The sequence below is a fragment of the Marmota monax genome, unplaced genomic scaffold (genome assembly GCF_021218885.2).
Source record: "Marmota monax isolate L192 unplaced genomic scaffold, Marmota_monax_Labrador192_F-V1.1 WCK01_AAM20220418_F8-fsc00111, whole genome shotgun sequence".
NCBI lineage: Eukaryota > Metazoa > Chordata > Mammalia > Rodentia > Sciuridae > Marmota > Marmota monax.
Window position 1 is genome coordinate 1,930,195 of NW_026695067.1, and position 19,991 is coordinate 1,950,185.

The window sequence follows — 19,991 nt, forward strand, 5'->3', positions numbered from 1 at the left end:
CACAGAGACAGAAAGTAGATTAGCAATTAAAAGAGGTTGAGTTAGACAGTAATAAAGAATTATTTATTGGTTAATGGATACAGAGTTTTTGTTGGGGTGACAAAAATTTTTGGAAACAGACAGTGATGATAGTTGCATAACACTGTGAAGATAATTAGTGTTACTGAACTGGACATTTAAAATGGTTAAAATGGCAAATTTTATATTATGCTTTCCCACAATGAAAAGCCATTAGAAAATGATCACTTTGACAGAAACCATCACAAAATTTTCCACTTTAATAAAATTCTAGAATCTTGAGATTTTTTGATAATCATCAAAAATAAAAAGTTCACATATACTAACAGGGAATTTGTTATAACAGAGTATGTTATTTATGGGAATCCTCTGTACTATCTTCATAATTTTCCTATAAATCTAAAATAGTTCTAAAAATAGTTATTTTTTTAAAGCAACTTGAGTTGTGAAGTTCAGCCCAAGTTATACAAAACTTCCTTTAAGCACCTTCTGAAGTTTTAAGAATTAGAATAGAGCTGATAGTATAGAAAAAGGTAATGCCAGTAGAAAAACAATAAATTTACTTTGCATCCAACCTTACTGAAAATCCTCTAAAGCAATCTCACTGTAAGGAAATGGAATACATTCCCCTACCCCAAATATCATTTTCCAAATTGTCTTTCACAATAAGTTTGGTTAACATTAACATAGAGTTAAACTGTTATTAATATACTCTTTAATAATCTTAGTACTCTTCTCTTTGGCTCTGAAGTGAATACAAGTATTGAATCACATATACCAAATGACAAATTATCCATTGAATAAACATTTCCATTTGGTACAGCATCTTAGGTTCTTTGACATTCATAGGCATTTCTATCATACCTTGAAGCTATACATGAGAAAATAAATTAGTTTTTGTATAAAAGAACCAAAATTACATGGTGTTGGTTTCTCAGAACAGAAATTTAGAATAGTTTTATTCCTTTTAAGTTACCACACCAAGATAGCTACAACATAGATTTGCTCTCTACTCTTATCGATTTCCATGCCAGTTGTTAAATTAGATTATCTATAAGACAAGTCAATTTATCATATCAGTGGCATGCTTTTAGCAGTTAACAGTATATATGTTAAAAAATTAGAATCTCTGAAACTTCTAAAACTTTTAACTTTATATAATGAAATGGTAATGGATTAAAAAAAAAAAAACTTCACTGATATTAGTCCCCTGGAATAAATTTTTAGCAAAAGCAATCTAATAAAAATTAGCTGAGAAAACAAACCAAAGACATAGTTAGAACTTCTAATTTTTGGCAATTAAATTGCACAACCAAATAATTTACACATCCTAGCCACAGTTTATAAATTCTACAACTTCTCCTTTGTCATTTTAAGCTACACCGTAAGGACTTTGATCATCCAGGCCATGTAATTACCTTTAAGAAGCATGCTTAGGGTGTTTTCTGGACAGCAGGTCCATACAGCATTTCTCTTTGTCCTCTTGGGAATAGAACATCAATTGCTTTCAGCTAAATGCACTCACATATGAATATTTTAGTACAATTTAATGCTTCTATACCAACCCCAAAGGAACAGAGCATCAATTTGTGAACACAGTTCTCTTGGAGTTAAAAGCCAAGCTAGATAATGCAGTATGAAAGAGGTTGTCAATCTTCAGCTTTTTAGCAAGTTAGAGGACAGCTCATAAATTCAGTCCCAGTTGTATACAAATAACTCTATAAAGTTTGTTTCTATGAAGACTTTTCAACACTAGTGAGCTTTCAAAAGAAAACTTTCAAAAGAAAACAACAAAATTTACTGTTTTGGTAAATTCTCCCAAAACTATTTATTCATCTGGTAACTATAAACTGACTCCATTCACTTAATCTCAGAATTATAAATGAACAGCTGGTCTGTTGGTATAACACCAAAATACAGGCAAAGTAATCTATCCCCACTAAGAAGTTGCACCAAGTATAAGAACACATTTCCCTGGCATCAGATAACAGGTTCTTTAATGGTTGCAATATGCTTATATGTTTTGATAGTTAGAAGGTAATGTTAGCATTGTCAACAAAGCTAAAAGAAAGCAATCCAGAAATAAATATAAAACAGGAACTACCACCAAAAATGCTGAGCCTTTAAAAAGCCATACTAATTAAATTCTAGTCATAAAATAAATCTGAAACTCTTAAGCTCAACAAATATTAATGTGCTAACAAAATCCAGTGAAAATGTCAAACATCAGTTACAGAAATAATTCAACGCTTGTTCACAATTTCAAAAGAAAAAAATAATCTCTTATTAACAAAAGAGAATTTGTAACAGTAACTAAAAATAGCCAATGTATAACATATACAACATACCAGGCACAGTTTTAAGTGTATGTATATGTGTGTGTATATGTATGTATGTATATATGTGTGTATGTATGTGTACATATGTACTAATTTAATCTTTACTGTATGAAAAGGGGACTATTATCATCACCATTGTACAGCTGTGAAAACTGGTATAGAGAGGTTAAATGATTTGTCCAAGGTCAAACAGTATACAAATTGTAACGCAAAAGAGCAGAATCCAGGCAACCTGGCAAGAAAATCTGGACTCTTAACCATCTTTAACCATTTATGTGACACTGCCTTGTTGTGGGAATTTTTCTAATCTGATACAGGGTATCTACCAAAAAGAGACAGTAACCATCAATTATATTCCTACATATCTATATATCTATATAACAAAAGTAGGAATCAGCCTGAGTGCATATTTAAGCTGCTTATGAATCTGAGTGAGACTATCCAGTCTATTCAGCAGCTGTTTCTCAGCTACTTTCCAGGCAAGATCATATCTTATGCTCCAATGTAACTACAAGCAAAAGCAACACAAAGAAACATCCATTTTGAGATTTTTTTTTTCATCTCATCACTTGGTCTAACAATGCTTCACAGTCATTTATTTCTGCAGTTTCAGGAGCCCAGAGGAGGAAACTATCTATCTTTTCTTTGAATCTGATGAGAGCCCCTCTTCTAGCTTACTCCCATACACCTTGAAACTACTGAACAACAAATGGGATTACAGATCCCTGTCTCACCTCTCATTATCAAATCTCATATGGGCAATTCTTCTATCAGTATGCTTTCATCTTAAAAATGGCTTTATAAGTAAATTATGGTCACAGGTAGAAGACCAAATGTTACAAAGATACAACTCTCTCAAAATTAACCTATACATCCAATGTTCCTCACTTTAACTTTTTGCTATCTGAATATTTGTTACAAAATATATGGATATTAGCTAGTAGTTATTTGCATTTACCATCTATCTTTGACATTTTCTCATTAATTTACACTCTGGTGCACGTTGGAGCAGTGTACAAGAAATATCTGATAATGTATGGTAATCTGTCCAAAACACACAAACTAATGAATTTAGTAAGTGTTAAATAACTAAGCATCTGATATTTTAAATGCTTTATATTATGCAGAAAATCTTGAGATTTTTATATAGGTGTTTAAGAAGATTTTGAAACTTAGGGAAAATTATTTAAGGTTTTGCTTGGACTAGGAATTAGTTATTAATACTCGCTTTTTTTAATATTTATTTTTTAGTTTTAGGTGGACACAATGTCTTTATTTATTTATTTATTTTTATGTGGTGTTGAGGATCGAACCCAGCGCCCTGCACATGCCAGGCAAACGTGTTACTGCTTGAGCCACATCCCCAGCCCCAATACTCGCTTTTTAAGGTAATAAAATATAGACTTGGATACTGTGAAGCTTTAGTGTTTACAAAATTTCTGGAATAGACTAAATTTGGGTAATAAGTTATATCTATATTTCCTTTTTCTTGAAAAGCCAAGCAAGATAATTTTATTATGAATAAGAGAAAATTAAGACTCAAGCAAAGTACACTCTCAAGAGAGTGAGTGGGTCGTCTCTGAGCAGAAAACAGCAAAGTAAATAGTGCTGCTTCCAAATTTATTGTTGTTTTATATTTTCCTTGAAAGTTGGGGTCAATTTTATGCAATCTTCACCAATCAGATTCTCATCTCCTCCCTCAAGTTGGACTGGGGAGTTTTTAACCATAGTTGGTCCTCTCCAGAATTGTCATGGTGACCATCCTGTTCAGGGGAACTTTATCCACAAGCCAATCCTATGTTAACATGGGTATTGGGGTCAGTGACTGGACCAACTTTAGTTGGTCTACTAACCAACTTTAGTTGGTCTTTAGTTAGTGCTACTAAAGAAATTTTCCTTCTGAAATACATTGAGAAACATGACCATATATCCTAACTTTACAATAACCTCAGTAGATCCTGTCAGGAGTAAGCTCCATTGATCTTTTCTTCTTGACATATTTCTTAATTGGCTCCCTTGGCTTCAACCTGTTTATTCTCAGGGTTAGTACACCTGTTGTTCTGCAAGTTACTTCATTGTTCATTAAAGATAATTCAGAGAAACCCTATGATCCTGCTATGTTGTTGGTTCACATTTCACAGCTCATTACTAAGTCTACTACCTAACAGCAATTGAATGAAAGGTGTGGGTTTAGGAGCCATGTCCATTGCTAATGTGATACATTAAGTCAATTTACTTCTTTTAACTTTAGTTTCATCTTTGAGGTAAAATAAAGGGTTTTACTTTGATCCTAAGTTTGCTTAAATTTTCAATTAATTCTTATCTTACAACTAGTGGGGGGGAAAGCCCTTCTACATCTTATAGGGACATGAACTAAAAGAAAATGTGTACAATACATACAATCAACAAAATATTTTTAGCCAGACATAAAAAAGAACTTCCAATTAGAGAAATGCAAATCAAAACTACTCTAAGATTTCATCTCACTCCAGTCAGAATGGCAGCTATTAAGAATACAAACAACAATAAGTGTTGGCGAGGATATGGGAAAAAAGGCACACTCATACATTGCTGGTGGGACTGCAAATTGGTGCAGCCAATATGGAAAGCAATCTGGAGAATCCTTGGAAAACTGGGAATGGAACCACCATTTGACTCAGCTATCCCACTCCTCAGTCTATACCCAAAGAACTTAAAAACAGCATACTACAGGGACACAACCACATCAGTGTTTATAGCAGCACAATCACAATAGCTAAACTGTGGAACCAACCTAGATGCCCTTCAGTAGATGAATGGATAAAGAAAATGTGGTACATTATACACAATGGAATATTATTCAGCAATAAAAGAGAATAAAATCATGGTATTTGCAGGTAAATGGATGGATCTGGAGAATATAATGCTAAGTGAAATTAGCCAATCCCAAAAAACCAAATGATTTCTCTGGTTTAAGGATGCTGATTCATAATATGCTGCAGGGGCGGAGACTAAATGAACTCTAGATAGAACAAAGGGGAAAAGGGAAGGGAGGGGAAGGGAAGGGGAATAAGGGTAGGAAAGACAGTGGAATGAAACGGTCATCATTACCCTAAGTACATATATAAAGACACAAAGGATGTGACTTTACTTTGTGTACACCCAGAGATATGAAAAATTGTGCTCTATATGTGTAATATGAATTGTAATACATTCTGTTGTCATATATAACAAATTAAAATTTTAAAAAACAAACTTCCAAGAATTGATAAGAAAAGTACAAACAATTCACTAGAAAAATGGCAGAAGATATGCATATGAAATATTCCAGGGATAGGACCCTAAATGAACATTTAGCATATGAAGATGCCTCACTAGCAATTAGGAAACAGCACATAAAAAGCATAGTGAGATTTAATAGTTATCAGACTAACAAGACATCTTTAAAATGTGGTAAAATATAACAAAATTTACCATTCTGATCATTTTAAAGTCTACAATTCTAGATCATTAATTTATATTCACCTTACGTAATTACCACCACCATCCATCTCCAGAACAGGATGAAAACAAAGGTGACTTAAAACTGTTGATAAATGTAAATTGGTATAACCACTTCAGAAACAATGTGTCAGATTCTGGTAAAGATTCTAGAAGATTCCCTAAAACTGCACAATTTCCTTCATTGGAATTTCTCTAGTTAAATATATACAAGAAGACACATGTAAGAGTCTTCATGGTAACATTATTTGGAACCAAGAAATTATAAACTACCTAAATAAATACCCACTAATAAGAAAATGGGTAAAATGTGATATATTCATATGATGGAATACCAGACGTTAATGAAATACAAGGGAAAAAATGCCACCTGCATTAACAGATGAATCTCATACAAAATTGACTAAAATAAGAGAAAACAACACACGCTACTACCAACATAAAGTTTTATTGCTCCCCAACTTTTTTCATCACAGCACACAGAAAACAGCATCTGTATGGTACACTGTGGCAGAGGAATAAGGCTGGTCTACTGTTCTGAAGGCCGAGAGAATCAACATCTGGCCCTCTATCATCCCCAGTATTCAAGTTGGAAAGCTCAGTTACATACTGTTTAGGGGTCTGTAGAAACATAGTAAAAGCAAAAACTAAATGTAGTGGAATAATCATCATCAAGTGTAAGATACTTGTTACTATTGAGGGTAGGGAAGGATAAGCATTTAAGGAAGAAGACCTGACTTTCAACTGGATTATAATATTGCTTTTAAGGTTGGTGGTAGAAACATAAATATTTACTGTTGTATTTCTACATGATTTTACATATTTATATAAATTCATATGTAAAAATTTTAATGAAAAGGAATTTAGTAAATGTAAACTACTTTTTTAAGGGTACTTTGAAAGGAAAAGAGACTGCTGGCTAAACAGGGGGTTCTCTTTCTGAGGTTACAAAAGAGGAGCCAGTAGAGGAGGGGAGACACTGAACCCAGAGGGAATGGGTAACAAATGGGACACTGTCCCAAAGAAGGCAGAAAATGACGGCTCCAGAAGACAGGGGGAAAGATTAGCATCAAACAAAAAAAGGATCATGTGGTTCTTTAACACATATGGATAACATGGGTTTTTGTTTTGTGTCATTTCTGCTTTTGTAGAGAGTATAGTAAGTTTATTTGTGAAGCAGAAGAAAACGTCAATGTCTGACAAAAAGTGAATGATGATAAAAAAGTGTTTTAAAATTTGGTGACGACTTAAGATAATATAGTATATTAAAGTATAATGTAGTATATTTAAGATAATGCAGTATATTAAAGAACAAAACCAAAATTCAGTTCAAGTAGACATATTTATGCAGAACTACCTGAGGCTATGCAATCCACCATTTTTTTTTCTGGACAAGTGTTCTACATGCTAGTCATTCTGCAGAGACTCACTCCCTCAGAAAAATGAGAAAGGGAGAAAGAGCTGTGCCAGTAGCATAATACATATACCACCAAATCTCACCTCTTCCTGATAAAATTTCATTTGAAGAAGGGCCCTACAATTAAATTGACAGTCTGTAATTTTGCCCTAGCACAAGTCTAAACAGAAAACACACATACACAAATGCACAAATTTCTGCCCTTCATGAAAATGCACTTAATATTAGGCAATTGGCCTACATTCAGAGACATTATAAAACAGTCCTACGAAACTACTGGCCTATTTATAGTAAAGGTATTGTTGAGAATGTCAATCAATAGTGTCCTCTTTATGAGGACTCAAGGGATACATAGCTCTCTGATCTTGATACCAATCCAAATGATACTTCCCATGTGTAACAGTTTGTTTTTACCTTTGGGACATTGTTAATCAGGGCACTGATCTTGTTTCTCAATAGAAATTGGTTTCTAGAAAACCTAATGCCAAATTTGCAGCCCACATATAGCAAATGTACAGGACCACATATAATTTATTTAAAATATCTCCTCTAAGCCAGGCATGGTGGTGCATGCCTGTACAGCTTGGGAGGCTGAGGCAGGAGGATCGCAAGTTCAAACCAGCCTCAGCAACTTAGTGCATCCATATGGAATTTTGGAAGACCTTGTCTCAAAATAAAAAATAAAAAAGGGATGGGGATGTGACTCAATGGTTAAGTGCCCCTGGGTTCAGTTCCTGGTATAAAAAAAAAAACAAACAAACAACAAGAAAAAAACCTCTTGCCTAGTTTCAATACATCTTTTCTCAAGACCATTCAGACTGTCATCCACCACCAAGAAATAAAGGCAGAGTCTGACTGCCATAAGTAGAGATGTGGGGAATAAGGCAGGAACACTGAGAAACTCTTGAGATCTAGGTGCAGAGGATCTGCTAAAAAGAAAGGCTAAATAGGAACTGAGATCATCCCCTCACAAGAACTGAACCACAAAGGGATATGACAACATTCAAAACTTGACTCTAAAGTAGATCTATATTGGGGATGGGGGTACTGTAACTAATATTATTAGGCTAATAGATAAAATTGAAATATAAAATATAGAAAACAGTAATTTGAAAATGAACTGACAAAACTGGCACATAAAATATAACTACTGTAGATGTATAAGAGAATATTTTTATTCTTAGGAAATATACACTGAGGTATTCACGGATAAAGTACCACTTTATTACTATTGTGAAAGCTCAGGGAAAATATATGTATATGCATATATGTGCATATACGTACACACACACTGTAATATTTTGTAATTTCATTTTTTTTGTTTGAAGATATTTCTTTCTTCTTCTTTTTTTTTTTTTTTTTTTTTTTTTTGGTACCAGGGGATTGAACCTAGGGCACTTAGCCATTGAATCACATCCCCAGTCCTTTTTATTTTTGAGACAGGGTCTTGTTAAGTTGCTTAGGGACTTGCTAAGTTGCTGAGGTTGGATTTGAACTTGATATCCTCCTACCTCAGCCTCCCAAGTCATTGAGATTACAGGTATGAGCCACCATACCTGGCTTGAAGTTACTTCTGAATAAAAAGTTAAATTAAAAAACAAGAAGAATCTTTTTATAATAATAAGATCGGAACTAGTAGATTCCAAATACTAGATCTGAATTATTAGAGGAAGCATGACTCCATAAGAATAGTGTCCATAAGGATACTAAAAAACTGTTTCATATATATGTGCCAAATAATCTTTCATATGTGTAAATTATAGTGATAAAGCATTTAAAAGTCTAAAATCATAATATATTTTGAATATTACATATTTTCTCACATAAATAAAAATGAAAGTAAAATTATTATTTTGTGAGGGTAACAACTCTGACTTTATGTGCTCCCTTACTTGAAGTAGAGAACTATTTACTACTTACCATCAGAACAGTGTTTATGTTTTTCCAAAGCCATTACAAAATAGCAACAAAACACAAAATAAAAGTTATCCTCAAAATAAAGTTGGAAGTGAGTAGAAAAGAAATCAAGTTTAACAAGATTCAAAAGGCAGCCAGGCATGGAGGTGCACACCTCTAATACCAGGGACTTGGGAGACTGATACAGGAGAATGACAAATTCAAGGCCATCCTAAGCAACTTAGTGAGCTGCTGTCTCAAACAAAAGAGACAGGGAGCAGGGAATGTTGCTCAGTAGTAACAATCCAGGTTCAATCCCAAATATGAGGGGGAGGGGAAGATTCAAAAGGCTTCGTACAGGGAAAACAGATCCAAATTAAATATGGATAAATGAAAACACTGTATTCAGCTTTACCTACAAAGAAACACAACATTAGTACTAGATGAGAGAGATGTGGTTTATTAGTAGGCAATTCAAATGGGAAGAGATTTCTGGATGTTCACGAGTGTAATTCTTGCCAATATGGAATATGGCTGCCAAACCCCTAATGTAACATTAAAGAGCATTAATTAAGATATTATTAAGGGGATAATAGTACAATCTGTATTAGTCAGAGCACATGGGGAAGTAATGCATTCAGTTCTAGGGCTCAGGACTCCTGCTTATCAACCTGAGGGAACAGCTCATATTGGTACATATTGGTGCTAAAACAATATAAAACCTGTTTAAAATTAGATAGATAGCAACTGCTTAGATACATTGGAGATCAACCCAGATAGGTAGCATCTGAGAAGCCAGAACTCTATATGAGAGGGAGACATATTGAAATGAGTCTAGATTGCTCCACTTTTCAGTTGGGGCATTTGAAGATCCTCCAAAGGGATAAAAGCCCAATCAGAAAGCAGGTTATTCAGATAAAAATCTATAATCTTATTAATTGAGAAAACCACACAGAAGACAGTATTTGTAGGAGCTATTTAAGCTGGAAAGGAGGAAAAAGTTCCAAAAAGGAGAGGACAAATTTTGGATATCTATGTCACTCAAAACTCTGGCTGCCCCCTGCATTAGGCATATATGATGTGGACTCTAAGCCACCAGTTAGGACTAAAAGAACTGAACAAAGAAGACAGAGGTTGGAGTTAGAGTTCAGGCCCATTAACTGTCCACTAAAACAAAAAAATTAATCAATAAAATTATAGTCCATAAATTCTACAACACATTATTCAATATCTCAACAATTTAATCCTTCAATATTAGATAATAATTCTAAAAAGATGGTCTAGATAGTTCTGTGAGCCCAAGATCTTACGGAGGGTCTGCAACTAGTTTCACAATAACACATATATGCCCTTTTTTCTCTCATACTCCCACAAGTATATAATGGAGTTTTTCAGAGGCTACCTGACTTTTGAGGAATTCACCACTCTGATGGTTAACAGAATGCATCCATCTATATTTTTATGTTTCCTAAAATTTTTAAGGTAGGACACTTTAGATATAAATATATAAATATATGTTAGAGATTAACTCAGTTTGTTGTCAGTATAATCCAGCAATTTGTTCACTTAAGAGTTATAACTTATATAAGTTCTACTATTTCATTATTATTCAATGTCAGTATTTAAAATCCCAATGATTTCCTTGCACCTGCAAAGAAATGCAAGAAGCAGTATACTTTGTTGTCTTAAATGGAAATAACACTTAAAATTTTTAAACTTCAAGATATTTAAAATTTTCCTCTAAAACTATTATTTTAGATTTTGATAATATTTACACTAAAATAAACACAACTCACTTTTTCAACCCTCAGCTGAAATATCCATGTCTAAAAATGCTGAAAAAGATGAAACTGAAAAGAGTTCTTTAACTTATGGAAAAGAGGAATCTATCCTAAAAATGACTATGTAAAATTATAAAGAAACAAAAATGAGTTATATTTCTCTTAGCTTTATAGATGTTAATAATTTACTGTATCTTAGATAAGGAAAGCAACAGCCATTTTAACAATCATTCAGAATTTAGAGTAAAATAAACTAGATTTTATTTGAACATAGATGTGATGCGTTGAAAGGCAGTTTATTTAACTTTCCAAACTTGAAAAAGTCACTGAAACATCTTAAGTTATCAATCTTTCATTGTCCAAAGAAGATTAATAAAGGTAACTATCAATATAAGTAAAGATTAAGAAAAGGGACTTTGCTGTATATCTGTTTGATAAAAATTAGCAAAAGAAACTATGGCTCTGACACATTCCAATGTATAGTAACTTGCTCAATAAGAGAGTTAGCTATAAACATCAATACTAAGTCAACATCATCTGTAGATTGTACTGGTGCCTAACAGACAAATCTACAGACATGATTGGGTTTGCTGCTCTACTTGCATTTATTCAGCATTACCACCAACTAATCACTGAAGAATAGATATTTTTTTTCACTGTTGGGAATGGAACCCAGGACTTCACACATGCTAGGCAAGTGTTCTACTGCTGTGCTACATCCACAGTCCTGAGGAATTATTTTATGTGAATTATGTGAATGCTTGGTAATAAACACAAGTGATGCTGAAATACTTAACATATTAAACAACTTTTTTGACTCTCATGGTATATACTGGAAAAACTACACTGATATTTGTACTGATGATGTGAAAACAATGGCGGGCCAAACTGCTGCAGCCTCCGCATGAACAAAGGCAGTGGCACCAACTGGACTAGTCATCCTCATTATATTCTTCATGGCCACTTATACCGTTGTTAAAAAAAAAAAAAAAAAAAAAGAAGCCATTTCACTTAAGAATGTCCTTGATAAATGAAGCAGTAAGAATTATTAATTTCACTAAGTCTTGATCTCTGATTACTCATATCTTTAATATTCTGGGTGACAAATTGTGAAATATGCAGAGGGCACTTGTGCTGCATACCAAAGCACAATGACAGTCTTGAGGAACAACACTCGTGATGGCTTGAGTTGTAAGCAAAACTAGCCACTTTGTCATGAAACACCATTTTTACTTCAAAGAACAACTGGTACACATTTGTGCTTTTGGCAGGCATTTTTTTGAAAATAAAATAAACGTCAATTCTGAGAAAACAACTGAAAGTATTTCTTCTCAAGAACAAAATTTGAGCTTTTAAGTGAGAATCAGAATTAAAAAAAAAAAAAAAAGCTTATATCCATGATTATGAGCCTCAAAGACTCATCTGATGAGTAGTGATATTAATGAATGTTGGGGCTTTGGAGGGTGGGGGTGGGGTACCAGGGATTGAACTCAGGGCACTCAACCAATGAGCCACATCCCCAGCCCTTTCTTATATTTTATTTAGAGACAGGGTCTCACGGAGTTGGCTTAGAACCTCGCTTTTGCTGAGGCTGGCTTTGAACTCGCCATCCTTCTGCCTCATCCTCCTGAGCCACTAAGGCTATAGGCAGGCGCCACTGTGCCCAGCTAATATGGGTTTTTTTTTAATATTTTTTTTAGGTGTTGATGGACTTTTATTTTATTCATTTATTTATATGCCGTGCTGAGAATTGAACTCAGTGCCTCACACATGCTAGACAAGTGCTCTACCACTGAGCCACAATCCCAGACCTGGTTTTTTTTAATATAGTAATAAATGTGTTAACATTTGGAAGATATGAATAATTCAATAAATCATCATTTTCTAAATGAACAATGTATAAAGTCACAAAATAGTAAAAGACTCATTCAAAGTGTAAGACACACCAGTGGATTTCAATGTAAGACTATGAAAAGTACACTGATGTGGTGTCAGATTCTATACTACAAATAAACTTTAGGAAACTAATATATGTCAAGTTTGGATACGATGTAAGTAAAGAATATTCATGATTATCTAAAAATGGTATCAAAATACTTCTTCTTTTTGTAAACATCTATTTGTGTGATGCTAGATTTTCCTCATACTTTTCAAACCAATATATAATACCACCAGAAATAGAAATGAGAATTAAGCCAGAAATCAAGCCAAAACTATAAAATGGTACTACTATTCTCATTAAAGATGTTATTTATGTAACAAATACTTTTATTATTTTCAAATAAGTTAGAAAATATTTAAATTTTTGTTTTAATTTAATACAATAAATATTGATAGATATGATACACATCAACAAATGCCATACACAACCCCAAAATAAGGGGTCCTACACATATGATGAAACAGGAAAAGTTGTGAAATATAATCACAAAAGAAACCAGTCCTCAAATCACTCAGATTTAGAATTAGCATATGTGGATTTTAAAGCAGGTATCTATGGTCAAGCACCTAAGGGAAAAGATATTTATAATGATTGCACAAAAGAAATATCAGCAGAGAAATAAAAAATTTAAAAACAACCAATAAAAAACCTAGAACTTAAAGAGAAACATACCCCACATACATCATAATCAAACTTCTAAAAGTGAAAGATAAAAGAAAATCTTAAAAGCAACAAAAAAATACATAGAGAAGAATAATACACATGATGAATGAATTCTCATTAGGAAAAAAATAAGACACCAGAAGATAATGGAACAATGTGTTCCAAATACTAGGGAAAAATCCACCTGAAAGTCTAAGTCTAGGAAAATGTCTTTGAAGTAGGAAGTTGTAATAAAGATATATTCAGATTAATGAAAACAGAGTTTATTACTGTCATACCAGTACTATAAGAAATGGGGAAGTTCCTCAGACTGGAAGGAAATGATATAAGAAGGAAACTCATTTTCAGATGGAATTAAGACTACCAGAATGGTAAATATGTGGTAATAAATATAAAAAGTATCTTCTCCTATCTTAATTTCTTGAAAATACACAGAACGTTTAATATAAAAACTAGTATTGGGCTGGGGATGTGGCTCAAGCGGTAGCGCGCTCGCCTGGCATGCGTGCGGCCCGGGTTCCATCCTCAGCACCACATACAAAGAAAGATGTTGTGTCTGCTGAAAACTAAAAAATAAATATTAAAATTCTCTCTCTCTCTCTTTAAAAAAAAAAACAAACTAGTATTAGTGGGCTAGGGTTATGGCTCAGTGGTAGAGCACCTGACTAGCATGCATGAGGCACTGGGTTCGATTCTTAGCACCATATATAAATAAATACAAGGTCCAACAACAACTAAAAAAAAAAAAATTAAAGGGCTGGGGTTATGGCTCAGTGGCAGAGCACTTACATAGCACATGTGAAGCACTGTGTTCAATCCTCAGCATGACATAAAAATAAATAAAGGTATTGTGTCTATCTATAACTAATAATTTATTTTTAAAAAAGTAAAAAGAAAAAAAAACTAGTTTGGGAAAGAACTGTCAGAAAAGAAAGAATAATCCTAAAGGCTCATGAAGACCCAGAAGTAGTTCACATTCCTAGTGGAAACAGTGGAACGCTTCATAATTCATGGGACATTATGCATGATTTCTGGCTCAGCAGAAAGGAAAAGTTAGTCATAGATTAAAGGCAGTTGCTCTGCTCGAACATAATGAAGCTCAAAGGCAAAATTTAAAAGGATCAAACTGCTTCAAGTAACTTCAACTGCATCTCAGCTCAAGAATGCTTACAGAAATACAAAAATGTCCAGCATTCTCCAAAGTAGAATGCACAGTGTCTGGCATCCAAGAAAAAATTTACAGGCATGAAAAGGTGCAGTAAAATATGACTCATAATAAAAATTCAACTGACATCTATCCCAAAATGAAAAAGATGAGAGAACTGGCAAAGTGGTATATGAAAATTATAACAAGATTCTGAATGTTCAAGAAAGTAAAGATTGAAAATGTTAGGCAGAGATAAAAAGACCAAATCAAACTTCTAGAGATTAAAAACTATAATGTCTGAGATTAATATATATATATATAAATATATAATATATATATATTATATATTAATTTTTATGTTTCAAATAAAGTTGACTTTAAGACAAAGATAAAGAGAGGAATACATAATGACAAATGGATCCATATTATCAGGAGGACTATAATCATGAATAATTATAATAATGCCCAATAATAAGAGTTTCAAAATACATCAAGCAAGAACTGGTAGAATTAAAGTAAGAAACAAAAATTTCACAATCATGGTTGGAGATTTTAATACCTTCTCCCAGTCATCTATGGTATAACTAGACAAAAATAATTCAATTGGACATATAAGATATAGAGTAGTCATCAGGAAACATTTTCTGGAAAGGGTTAGATAGTAAATACTTTTGGTTCTGTAGTTCTAGAATCTCTGTCATAACTACCCAACTTTTCTGTTGTACAGCTAAGGCAGCCACAGAAAAATAAGGACATGAATGATCAAGGCTATATATTTCAACAAAACTTCATGTACAAAAACAGGTAGCATTCCAGATTTGTCCTGTTGACTAATATTCACAGAACATCACACCTGACAAGCGCAAAATACACATTCTTTCTAAGAGCACACATTATGTTCACCAAAATAGTGCCTATGTTGGGACATAAAATAAATCTAAATAAATTTTAAGACTAAAACATAGTAAGAGCTATTCTCTGAATACTAAGAAATTAAATTTGAAATCCATAACAGAAAGATATCTAGGAAAAAACTACAAATATCTAGAAAGCAAATTTTTCTAAATTAGAAAATACTTTGAGGGGCTGGGGTTGGGCTCAGTGGTAGAGTGCTCGCCTAGCATGCATGAGGCAGCTGGGTTCGATCCTCAGAACCACATAAATGTGAAATAAAGATATTGTGTCCACTAAAACCTAAAAAATAAACATTAAAAAAATACTTTGAGATGAACAACACAGCAAAACTTGGGAAATGCAGCTAAAGGGGTGCTTAGAGAAAAGTAGGCAGCTTTATTATTTACATTTAAAAGCAAGAAAAATACAAAATTAATAGAAGCATAGTAAACCCAAATTATAAGGAAGAAATAAAAAATATAAATCAATAAAATGGAAAACGGGTAAAGAATGGAAAAAAATTAACAAGCATGGAAGTTGGTTCATTGTTGGTATAACTGTTCTGGAAAAACTGGCAATTCCTCAGAAGGTTAAACATTAAGTTACCATATGATTCATCAGTTTCACTCCTAGGTATATAAATAAGAGAAATGAAAACATGTGCACACAAATGTGTACATGAATGTACACAGTAACATTATTTATAATAGTTAAGAAGTATAAACAACACAGATGTCTACCAAGTGATGAATGGATAAATAAAATGATACAAGGAAATACTATTTGTCAATAAAAAGGAATGCTACATAGATGAATCTTCAAAACATCATACTAAATAGGGAAAAATTGCAAAAAAACCCCAAATATTCTGATTTCATATAAATAAAATAAAAAACTTCAAATAAATAAAATATTCTGACTTCATATATAAAAAGCAAATCTGTATGCACAGAAAGTAGATTAGCAAATTGCCCAGAATAGGGGAGTTGGAAAGAAAATATGTATGGAGTTTCTTTTTGTTGTTGTAAATGGATACAATATCTTTATTTATTTATTTTTATGTGGTGCTGAGGATCAAACCCAGTGCCTCACACTTGCTAGGCATGTACTCTACCACTGAGCTACAACCCCAGTGCCTGGAGTTTCTTTTTGAAGTAATGAAAATGATCTGAAACTGAGGTATACCACTCCACAAATACACACACAAAAAAAAAAACCCACTAAATTTAAACACTTTATATGGGTGAACTGTATAATATGTGAATTACATTTCAATAAAGGTATTATTTTTTATATTTATTTTTTAGTTTTTGGTGGACACAACATCTTTATTTTATTTTTATGTGGTGCTGAGGATCGAACCCAGCGCCCCGCGCATGCCAGGCGAGCGTGCTACCGCTTGAGCCACATCCCCAGCCCCCAAAGGTATTACTTTTAAAAGTTGGGTCACTAAAAACCATTTTTTAAATTTTCATAAGCTTCTGGACAGAATGATGATAAAGGGAGGGAAAAAAGAAGGCACAAACTACCAATACCAGAAATGAAAGCGACTATCACTCTAGAAATTACAGACAATAAAAGGAAAACAAACAAGATTATAAACAACTTTATTAAACACACTTGACACCTTACAAGAAATGGGCCAACTCCTTGAAACACACCCCATAGCAAAATCGAATAAAAAAATCTGAATATTCCTAAATATATGAAAGAAACTGAGTATATTATCAAATATGCCAACAAAGAAAATTCCGGTCTCAGATGGCTACACTAATGAATTGTACCAAATATCCAAGAAATAAATAAATAACACCAAGTTTACACAAACCCAAAGTATACAGTGGGAACACCTTCCAACCTTTTATAAAGTCAATGCAATGTTGATACTGAAACCACACAAAGAAATACACAAGCAGTGTAACTCCTCATCATGTACAACAAGAAAAACAGGAGGTTATGTTCCATGTATGCATAATATGTCAAAATACATTCTACTATCATGTATAACTAAAAAGAATTTTAAAATTTTAAAAAATAAACCAAAGACTTTTAAAAAAGAAAATCAGAGAACATCCTGATAAAGTCAGACCAAAAAAATTCTTAATGATGTATTAATAAATAAAAAACAATAATAAATTAAAATGAGAACATATAATCAGCTATGGTTTATCACAGTAATTCAAAGAGGCTTAACAAATAAAAACCAAGCAATGTTGATTCAACATATTAAAAAAAATAAGGAGGAAAAATAGTGTATATAACAAGAAACTCATTATCAGAATATATTTAAGAACCTTTACAACTCAATAATAAAACAAGTAATTCTGTTAATAAAGGCAAAAGATTTGAAGAGACACTTCTTAAGGAAGCTATATAGTCTTTAAGTCTCTCATGAAATCAAAGTAAGAATGAGGAACAAAGATTAAAGGGCACAAGACAAAGATAATGAAATTCATGATTCTGAACTAGATCCTTCTGCTATAAAGGACATTATTGAAATAATAGGCAAAAGTGAATGGAGTCTGATGATTAGATAGTATTATTAATGTTCTGATTTTAAAGGTTGCACTGTGATTATGTAGGAGATTTTGCTATATAACATATTTAGGGATGACTGGGTATCATCCCAGCAACTTTGTCTCAAATAGACCACTCACAAAAAATGGTGTGTTCTGGGGCTGGGGTTGTGGCTTAGCAGTAGAGCGCTCGCCTAGCCCGTGCGAGGCCCTGGGTTCTATCCTCGGTATCATGTAAAAATAAATAAACAAAATAAAGGTATTGTGTTCAACTACAAGTAAAAAATAAATATTTTTTATTTTTTAATATTTATTTTTTAGTTATCGGCAGACACAACATCTTTGTTTGTATGTGGTGCCCTTGAGGATCGAACCCGGGCCGCACGCATGCCAGGTGAGTGCGCTACCGCTTGAGCCACATCGCCAGCCCCAAATATTTTTTTTAAAAAAAGGTTTGTTCTGTTCTTGCAAGCCTTCTGGATATTTGAGATTATTAAAAAAAAATTAGAGTTTAAAAAAAAAAATACACACAAAATATCCATACCTAACTCCAGAGTTAATAAATCAGAATTCTCTGGGGAGCTGTATGACTTACATTAAAGTCTTCAATGTATTTAATATATATATTTTCCTTATCAAAAAATTTAATAATTCTATATTCATAAGAGCAATGTTGAATAAAGCTGATTCTATGAGTTAATTCCATACAAAAAAGGATGCTACCAGTTACTCCCTGCCCTCTGTTATTAAACAACCACAAAAGCTCGTTTTCTGACAAAATAAGTAAAAGTTTGTCACCTCAACTCTGAATTTCTTGTAGAAGTATTTTTTATTAGGAGAGCTGATGATCCTTTATTCAGGCCTGAGGATGTCTACTCATGTAAGACTGGACAAGCAAGATTTCCACAAAAAAATATATGTGTGCCACACCTAATTAAATGCCATGGAAGGCTCAAGATCATCTGCTCAATAAATCCACTCTCACAGCCAGACTAATGTAATGTGACAAGCAAGCAGGTCACATGGTGTTTTGACTTAATTTATGAATAGTTTTAGTGCCTGTATTAAGTTTTGAGATCTTACCTGACTTCAAATGAGCTGAATAACAAAAAGAAGCCAAAAGAAGAAAGATGCTTCACTGGACTTTATCAAAATTAAAATAAACTCAGGATACATATCTGACAAATAATTTGTACACTTTATGTAAAGAACTCTTAAAAAGAAACAATAAGAAACAAATAGCCCAATTTTAAAGGGCAAAAGACTTAAGCAGATAGTTCAAAACAAACTTCAAAGATAAGCCTTTAAAAACTATGCTATTTTGAAATTTTCAAATAGGGCACTGAGATATATTTTTTAAATGGATATGATTTAATATGTTGTTTTGAAGTAATAAAAAACACATTTTGCGGGCTGGGGCTGGGGCTCAGCGGCAGAATGCTTGCCTAGCACGTGTGAGGTACAGGGTTTGATCCCTAGCACAAAATAAAAAAAAAAAGTAAACAAAAATAAAGGTCTAAAAATGTTTTTTAAAAAAACCACACACTTTGCTTTTAATTACATAAAACACATTTTCTCATGCAATAAAGGTTTAAACTGGCTGAAAATAAGATTCACTAAAAACTGTTATTACCTAATAAATGTGAGCAGTCATTAGATATTATCTGTGAATTTTGAAATCAAAATTTCCTACTGTGCAAGTTTTGGGAAGATTTAACTCAAGAAGTAACATTCTAGTATCACTTATCTACATGAATCAGAATTTTACTACCAAACAAAATGTAGAAACAAACTAGGTGTTCAAGAAGATATAAGACAAAAATTGTCATTCACAGCTCCCAACTGCAAAATCCTGGCTTCATTAAAAGAGGTTATAATTTTTACTGATTGATTTTATA

General features: G+C 33.0%; 1 protein-coding gene across 1 annotated transcript in view; it reads right to left on the reverse strand.

Moving 5' to 3' along the window:
• Positions 1 to 19,991, reverse strand: part of Etfa (electron transfer flavoprotein subunit alpha) — an 84,005-nt gene that overhangs the window by 21,117 nt on the left and 42,897 nt on the right. The gene's annotated exons all lie outside the window — the stretch shown is intronic.